Genomic DNA, 7,627 nt, shown 5'->3' on the forward strand with positions numbered 1-7,627 from the left:
GGTGTTTCTGAGTGCTCCCTGCCCCAGGGAGAACCCCAGTTATAGAAGTAACAGACCTCATCTTTATAGACTGTATGCAGGAGCCAGCCTTGCAAGTCAGTTGTGGTTGCCTCATTTATCTTTAACAGTTGTCAGGTAACATAGACATCGGGAATGTCCTTAGTTTTAGGTCCTGTCACAGTGTTACGCCATATTTGTAGGGGTCACCGAAGACCCAAAGCACATACAGGAGAGGAGGAAGGCAGGGGAAGAGGTGCAGAAGGTCATGGGAATTGTTACTAACTGCCCCTCTGAAGAGGTTCTGGTCACGTGCTCTTATTTCCAGGAGATGCCTAGTCTCTACTGTGCACGAATTGGTACTAAGAGAGATTTTCTTGGGTTTTAAATGTAATACCTATTGGAATTGGTTTTGTTGTTTTATTTTGCTTTAAAAATACTCTCATTATATAAGAGTATTACACAATTATTGTAGAGAACCTAGAAAATCTAGGTTAAAAAAATGGGATCACCTATAATCTTACTGATATAAATACCCATTTTGGTGTATTTCTTTCGTGTCTCTTTGATGTAAAAAACATGTGCACGTGCACACACACACAGACACAGGCATTTTAAAAAGGACACCAAAGTTGGGATCACAGTGTACACATTTGGATTTTTTTTCTTTTATCTTGAATGTTTTATGTGCTTATTGAAAAAAAGCTTAAATAAGTTAGCATTTTGATATATATTTGTATGTTATGGATGTATTTTTAAGTTAATATATATATAGTTCTACTATATCCTGCCCCTGCTCCAACTTTTTATTTGGGAAAATTTCATTTCAAAAGACATTGTAAGACTATCCCAGTGAACATCTCTAACTCCTTCCACTTAGGCTTCACTAGCTGTTAGCATTTTGCCACATTCTCATGCACCCACATTCTCTGTCTCTCCTTCTCTCTTTCCACTCACATCTCTTATTTTTTCTTCCTGAACCATTTGAGAGTAAATTATGGGAGGCTTCATGACACTTAACTCCTAAATCTTTCAGCCTGTAGAGCTTAAAAACATTCTTTTATCTAACCACAACACCATTAACATACCACTTGACATTACTGCAGTAATACCATCTAATATTTAGTCTGTATGCACATTTTCCTAGTTGTTCCCAAAATGACTATTACAGCTGTTTCTCACCACCCCCCCGACCCCAATCCAGGATTTAGTTAAGAATCCTACATTGCATTTGCGTGACATGTTTCTTTAGTCTATTTTAGCAGTTCTCAAGCAGGAGCAGTTTTGCTCCCCAAGGGACATTTGGAACTATCTGGAGACATTTTTGGTTGGTACAGTTGGAGGGTTATTCTAGTGGTCTAGTGGTTCAAGCGGGTCAAGGCCTGGGTGCTGCTAGACGTCCTACAGTGCACAGGACAGCCCTTACAACAAAGAATTACCTGGCTTAAAATGGCAGTAGTGCCAGGGTTAAGAAACCCTGATCTAGAATAATTCTCTGCCTTTGTTTCTTGCTGTGATACTGATATTTTTTGAAGAGTCCAGTCCAGTTTCCTGTAGAATGTCCCACATCTGGATTTGGCTGTTTTCTTATTATTTAGATCAGTGTTCCCAAACTTTGCCACATATTAGAATCCCCTTGGGGAGCTTTTAAAAATCTGAATGCCCTGGTCATACCCCAGTATCAATTAAATCATGGTGTTTGGGGATGGGGACCAATTACAGGTACTTTTAAAAAACAAATAGGTGATCCAGTGAGCATCAGAGTTCGGGGACCAAAGATTTAAACATTATTTTAGTAAGAATTCTACATAGAGGATATTGTGTACTTCCCCCTGCATCTCCTCAAGAGGCCCAGGGTGTCAGTTTATCCCATTTTTGGTGATACTAAATGTAATCACTTGGTCAAGGTAGGTCTGCTAAATCTTTACATTGTAAAAATACCTTTTCTGTGTAATTATAAGTAATCTTTAAGGTGTGTATAGCATCCTTTTTAATGGTTGCATAGTGTTACATTGTATGGGTATATAATTAACCCAGTTTCCTTTTAATGGGCATATTGATTTGTTGTTTTCTGTTATTATATACAATAATGCCAAGAGCATCCATACGCGTAGTTGATGGCATAGTTGCCTAGGCATTTCCTTAGGATAAATTTGGAAAGGAAAACTTATTTGTTCAAAAGCTGTACCCAGTCTAAAATTTGCTGTGTGTTGCCACTCCCATCTTCTCCCCTCCCCGGTGAAATACACACTCATAATAATTTATACTCCATTAGCCTATTTCTGTAAATTCTGTAAATATTTCTGTAAATTCTTTTTTCCAGTGACTTGATAATCAAAATGATACCTCATGGTTTTAATGTCTTTTTCTTGCTTTTCTGTGTTTTTTGTAATTGTCAGTTGAATGTAGTGCCTGAGTAAGTAGTTGGCCTGGACGCCTCTTCTGTCAGGCCACTAGTGTGGCAGTTGTGAATCTAGTTAGGATTTGGTTGTTACCATAGTTGCCTTCTATTTACCACAAACTGCCAGTTCCTCCAGCAGACAGTGGCCCACTGTGGGGCCCAGTGCTGGAGGGCCTTGTCTCAGTGTCCTGCTCCCCTCTCAGCTTTCACCATGCCCTGCACCCCTGTGCCGAGGGAGAGCCTCTCCCACGCTCCGGCCCCTCCCCCAGCAGCAGGCTGCTCCTGCTCGCTCCTCCCCTAAGGCTTGAAGTGGGGCAGTTGTTCTCCTCCTGGTCCAGCTCAGATGCAGGCAGGTTCTGTCCATCCTGGGCTTTGGAGCTGGCGCTTTCTCAGGGCTCCTGCACCACCCTCCATGGTGGCCAGCCTCTGCCTTGTTCTACGAGGGGTCTTGGTGGGAAAGAGTTCCCTGCATCTCTGCAGTGGTGGCAAACATCTGCTTACATCAGTGCAGGATCTTGGGCTGAACAGGCTTCATGCCCTTTCCCCAGTCTTCACGCCCTTTCCCCTTTCCCCAGACTGCTCTTTTTACTGGATGTAAGTCCTGTGGTGGGGAGGGATGGGGTGAGGGGTTAATGCTCCTCCCTTAGGGCACACAGTTTTGCTGCTTCTGACTCCACCCTGGCAGTTGACCTTTGCCCCCTCACTGGCTTCAGGCTTTAGCTTCATATACAACATGGCTCTGGGAAGAGAGTGAGTTTTCATGTCTGCACCACCATCGGGGTCTCTCAGGTCTTCTGCCTTGCCTCCAGTCTTTCCAGGGCTCCCAGTGGAGACCTTTGGAAAAGCCCGTGAAGTAAAGGAGTGTCTGGGAATCCCAGGGATTCTGAACTGTCATGCAAGCCCATAATTGCCCTTTAAGAACTTGTTAAAAGTGTAGCTTTTTTCTTCCTACCCACTTTCTTAGCAGCTGCCCTCTTCCCCACTGTGCTCTGCCAAAGGTGAAGTGGTTCATATGTCCTGCCTTTCTTCAGACCATCTTGTCACTCTTTGGAATTCAGTCAGTGATGGGCTGAAGCTGGCTCATACCAGCTCTTAAGGTATGGTTGCACATCTCTTGCCAGTTCCAAGTTCAGCAACATGACACTGGTAGCTTGAAATGGAGTATTTACACCACAGAAATTGGCAAATGCTTCAAATCAGCACCTATCCTCCCCCACTGAGAATCAGTTGTTAAACACACACCAGGGCACCGTTGAATCAGTTCACTTGGTTGCCCTGTGACATCAGCTGTCTAGGCTCAGGAAAAGGAACACTGTTGTAGATTATCTTTTTCTTGTTAGCATGGGAGCAGTATTCTCTTGAGTTTTCTACATACTAAGCAGAAATGGAACTCTATGTTTGTTTTTGTTTGTTTTGATAACTACTGAGGCAGAACTGTTTTTTTTCAACATCTTTAGCCATTAAAATTCCTTTATGGAAAGAGGATGTGGAAAGCTGATCCAAGTAATGGACTGCAGTTATATTTTGGGAGAGGAGGGTCTCCAGAGAGATCAGGATGAGCCAAGGGATAAAAAGACAAGGAAAACTTAACCGTCCATGAATAAAATAAAATTCCCGAGGGAGTCTGACATCAGCCCTGTATGAGAGTCTAACAGGAAAAATCAGAACCTTGTCAACGTATAAAATCTTTGGTCATGGAGCCCAAGAGGGAATGATTGATCTCAACCTGAACCGTAAGGTAAGTCCCTAGGGTCTGCACCCCCCCACACCATGCAGCCCTGTGCAGCAGGGAAAGAAGGAAGCTGTTGAAATTAATTGCCTTCCCATAATGCCTAATGGGTCCTCGGGCAGGATTTTGTAAATGGGTGAACTTGGGACATCTGCCATGGAGTTAACATGTCTACAGAATGACAAGAAAAGACTAATGGGAGTGCATTTACAGTTTATGCTGTTTATTTTATGTACTGGGTCTGGTCTGACCTCATCTCCATTACAGAACACTGTTTTGCCTGATTATAATAAGGATAATGTTAAATTGGAAATGCCTGCTTTTCAAATTTTCTGCGACAGATTTCTAATCCTTGTCTACTATTCTTCCCCACCCTACCTCAGTCTGCTCAGATTAGGCTCAAGAAGTGCAAATTCATTTTATCATTATCTTAAGCCAAACATTAGGAATTCAAATACACTGTCACAAAAAATGAGCCCCTCCAGCTCAAATTAGAGTAACTTTTGGTCTGTGTGTTATTTGTGCCATGGTCTTTCTCCTTGCATGAAATAGCGAGAGTGACTATGCCCCTGTAAAACTCCTTGGTGGCTTTTCCATAAAATTTCTCATGTAGACATAGCCTCTCTTTCTCCTTCTAACAGATACACAATAAAAGGCATCAGGGACCTGATTTTCTATGAACTGCCAACATATCCCCACTTCTACAGTGAAGTTTGTAACATGCTGCAAGCCACCACCAGAGGAGAGGAAGCTGCCTGGACCTGCACTGTCCTCTACTCCAAGTACGATGCCCAGAGGCTGTCTGCTGTGGTCGGGGTGGAGCGGGCTGCACAGATGCTGCAGTCCAAGAAGAACGTCCACCTCTTCATTGCTGGAGAGAGATGAGAATTGGTTGGACAGGAAATGGTGTTTGGTGTGATATGTCATGCTTGATTCTGTGTCTCTTGGACCTGATTCTGATCACTTACACAAAGAAGGGCTGCAACAAGGAAGGAGCAGCAGGCAGGTTCTTAGCAGATACCTCTTTCTTTTCAGACCATATATACCTGAAAAGTTCCGTGTAAACCAGATTTTGGTAAAACCCATCTTTCAGAGGTCAGGGGAGAGCTCATGGAACTCTGAGAAGTTGATAGAAGGAATCTTCTACTTGTGAATTTTTTTGTACGCCATAAATTCTTTTGTTGTGATTTCACCTCTAATTTATTACACTTGGTAAATTCTTTCAGATTTGCCTGTTTCTATTTGACACCTTCTTAAAGTGAGGCATGCATTTCTTTGCTTGTGAGAACTGGTTATGAGAAATTGGAATACTTCTTGCTGTTGAATATCATCTTAGTTTTGGATCGCAAAGGTTTTGCAAACCTGTTATTTTTCCCCAGCCAAACTTTTTTAAACCTTAAATATTCTATTTTAATTCAGCCTAGAAGAGCACATTCGTTCACTGATCTTTTTTTAACTCCTGAATGTTTTAATGAAAATATATACTTAAAAATCACATTATATAAAATAACATTAATTTCTACCTTATTTCAAGAAATAATTTTATGAAATTCTTGATGTCGCAAATTCATCGTCAACATCACTGTCTTCATTGCTATAGTCATTTTTTAAGTCACATAACATGAAAAGAAGTTACACTTTAAAAAACATTTTTAGGGAGTTCCCTGGCGGTCCAGTGGTTTGGGCTCGGCGCTTTCACTGCCGAGGCCCAGTTTCAGTTCCTGGTCAGGGAACAAAGATCCTGCAAGCTGCACAGCGTGGCCAAAAAAAAAAAAAAAAAAAAAAAAAAATTGAACTATTCTCAGAAAAATTACCAATTCAGAACCTGAATCATCTGAAATTAAATTGCCAAGTTGCCGGGCCTGTCACTCCTAAAAATCACTCCTGAATTTAGTATGTATTTCATGTAAACAAGGACATTTTTCTATGTAACCTCAAAACAACCGTCAAATCAGGAAATTGCCACTAATCCTTGGGCCCCATTCAGATTTGCCAAATGTCCCAATAATAACCTTTATAGCAAAAGGATGCAGTTCAGAGTTACATACTGCTTTGAGTTGTCATGTCTCTGTAGTGGCCTTTATTCTGAATGGTACCTCAGCTTTTTCTTGGCTTTCTTGACCTTGACACTTTATTTTTTTAATTCTTAAATTAAAAAAAAATTTTTAAACATCTTTATTGGAGTATAATTGCTTTACAATGGTGTGTTTCTGCTTTATAACAAAGTGAATCAGCTATACATATATCCCCATATCGCCTCCCTCTTGCGTCTCCCTCCCACCTTCCCTATCCCACCCCTCTAGGTGGTCACAAAGCACTGAGCTGATCTCCCTGTGCTATGTGGCTGCTTCCCACTAGCTATCTATTTTACACTTGGTAGTGTATTATAAATCCATGGCACTCTCTCACTTCGTCCCAGCTTATCCTTCCCCCTCCCCGTGTCCTCAAGTCCGTTCTCTATGTCTCCGTCCACCTAACCTGCCCCTAGGTTCTTCAGAACTTTTTTTTTTTCAGATTCCATATATATGCATTAGCATACGGTATTTGTTTTTCTCTTTCTGACTTACTTCACTCTGTATGACAGTCTCTATGTCCATCCACCTCACTATAAATAATTCAATTTCATTTCTTTTTATGGCTGAGTAATGGACGTTGACACTTCAGAAGATTGCAGGCCAGTTACTTTGGATGGTGTTTCCTGTCAGATTAGGTTAGGTTAGGTTTAGTTTATGCATCTTTGGCAGGAGCAGCATAGAAGCAATGCTGCGTCTTCCTTGCTGTATCTCTTCAAGCGGTGCATGATTTCCACCTGTCCCATCATTATGACACTAACTGACCACTTGTTTAAGGTGGTGCTTGCCAGACTTTTCCACTATAGAATCACTCATTCCCCCTTTATTAATTTATATTAATATTACAAGTATGGATTCTTCAGTTTTTATTCAATGGGTTGTAATTGGTTATTATCGTTACTCCTTTAGATGCTTAAATGGTCTCAGATGTGGCCAGCAGGAACACCTTCCAGCTGACTCCTGTGTCTTCTTGACACATCCCCCTTTAACTTGGGCATTTCTTTATTTTCTGACACTATAAGACATTCCAAGTTTGTCTTGTACTTTCCCTATTCCAGCCCTGCTTTCTTTAGTGGAAAATTATCTTGAAGCGAAGATTTGAGTGCTAAGTGTACCCAGTACTGTTGTGGAGCCACTGGTCCCAGGCCATCTCAGTGGTCAGAGTTTGGGAATATCTGCATGCGTGTATATGTATACACATACCTATGTGCCCATGACATCTAAATTTATTTCTGTATCCATATATTGAAAACCATGAATTTACACCTTACCTCCAATTTCAGACTGACAACACAGGGTTCCTTTTGTTTTCTCCCTTTCCAAACTTGTAACTCCCTTCTCAGATAGTGAGACATGTGGCTCCCATTAGGCTCAGTGGAACAACCCATATTGGTACAGATTTTCTTCCTCTTGGACATGCTTAAAATT

At 41.4% G+C, this 7,627-nt stretch overlaps 1 pseudogene across 1 annotated transcript in view; it reads left to right on the forward strand.

The window, feature by feature from the left end:
- The window catches only part of LOC309797451 (U3 small nucleolar RNA-associated protein 25 homolog), a 29,610-nt pseudogene extending 23,315 nt beyond the window's left edge, over positions 1 to 6,295 (forward strand). Inside the window, exon 12 of the transcript in view lies at positions 4,769 to 6,295. The product of the transcript in view is annotated as a U3 small nucleolar RNA-associated protein 25 homolog (transcript). The remainder of the gene's footprint in view (positions 1 to 4,768) is intronic.
- Positions 6,296 to 7,627: the final 1,332 nt, after the last annotated feature.

The sequence above is a fragment of the Mesoplodon mirus genome (genome assembly GCF_964341445.2).
Source record: "Mesoplodon mirus genome assembly, contig: HAP1_SCAFFOLD_530, whole genome shotgun sequence".
Taxonomy (NCBI): domain Eukaryota; kingdom Metazoa; phylum Chordata; class Mammalia; order Artiodactyla; family Ziphiidae; genus Mesoplodon; species Mesoplodon mirus.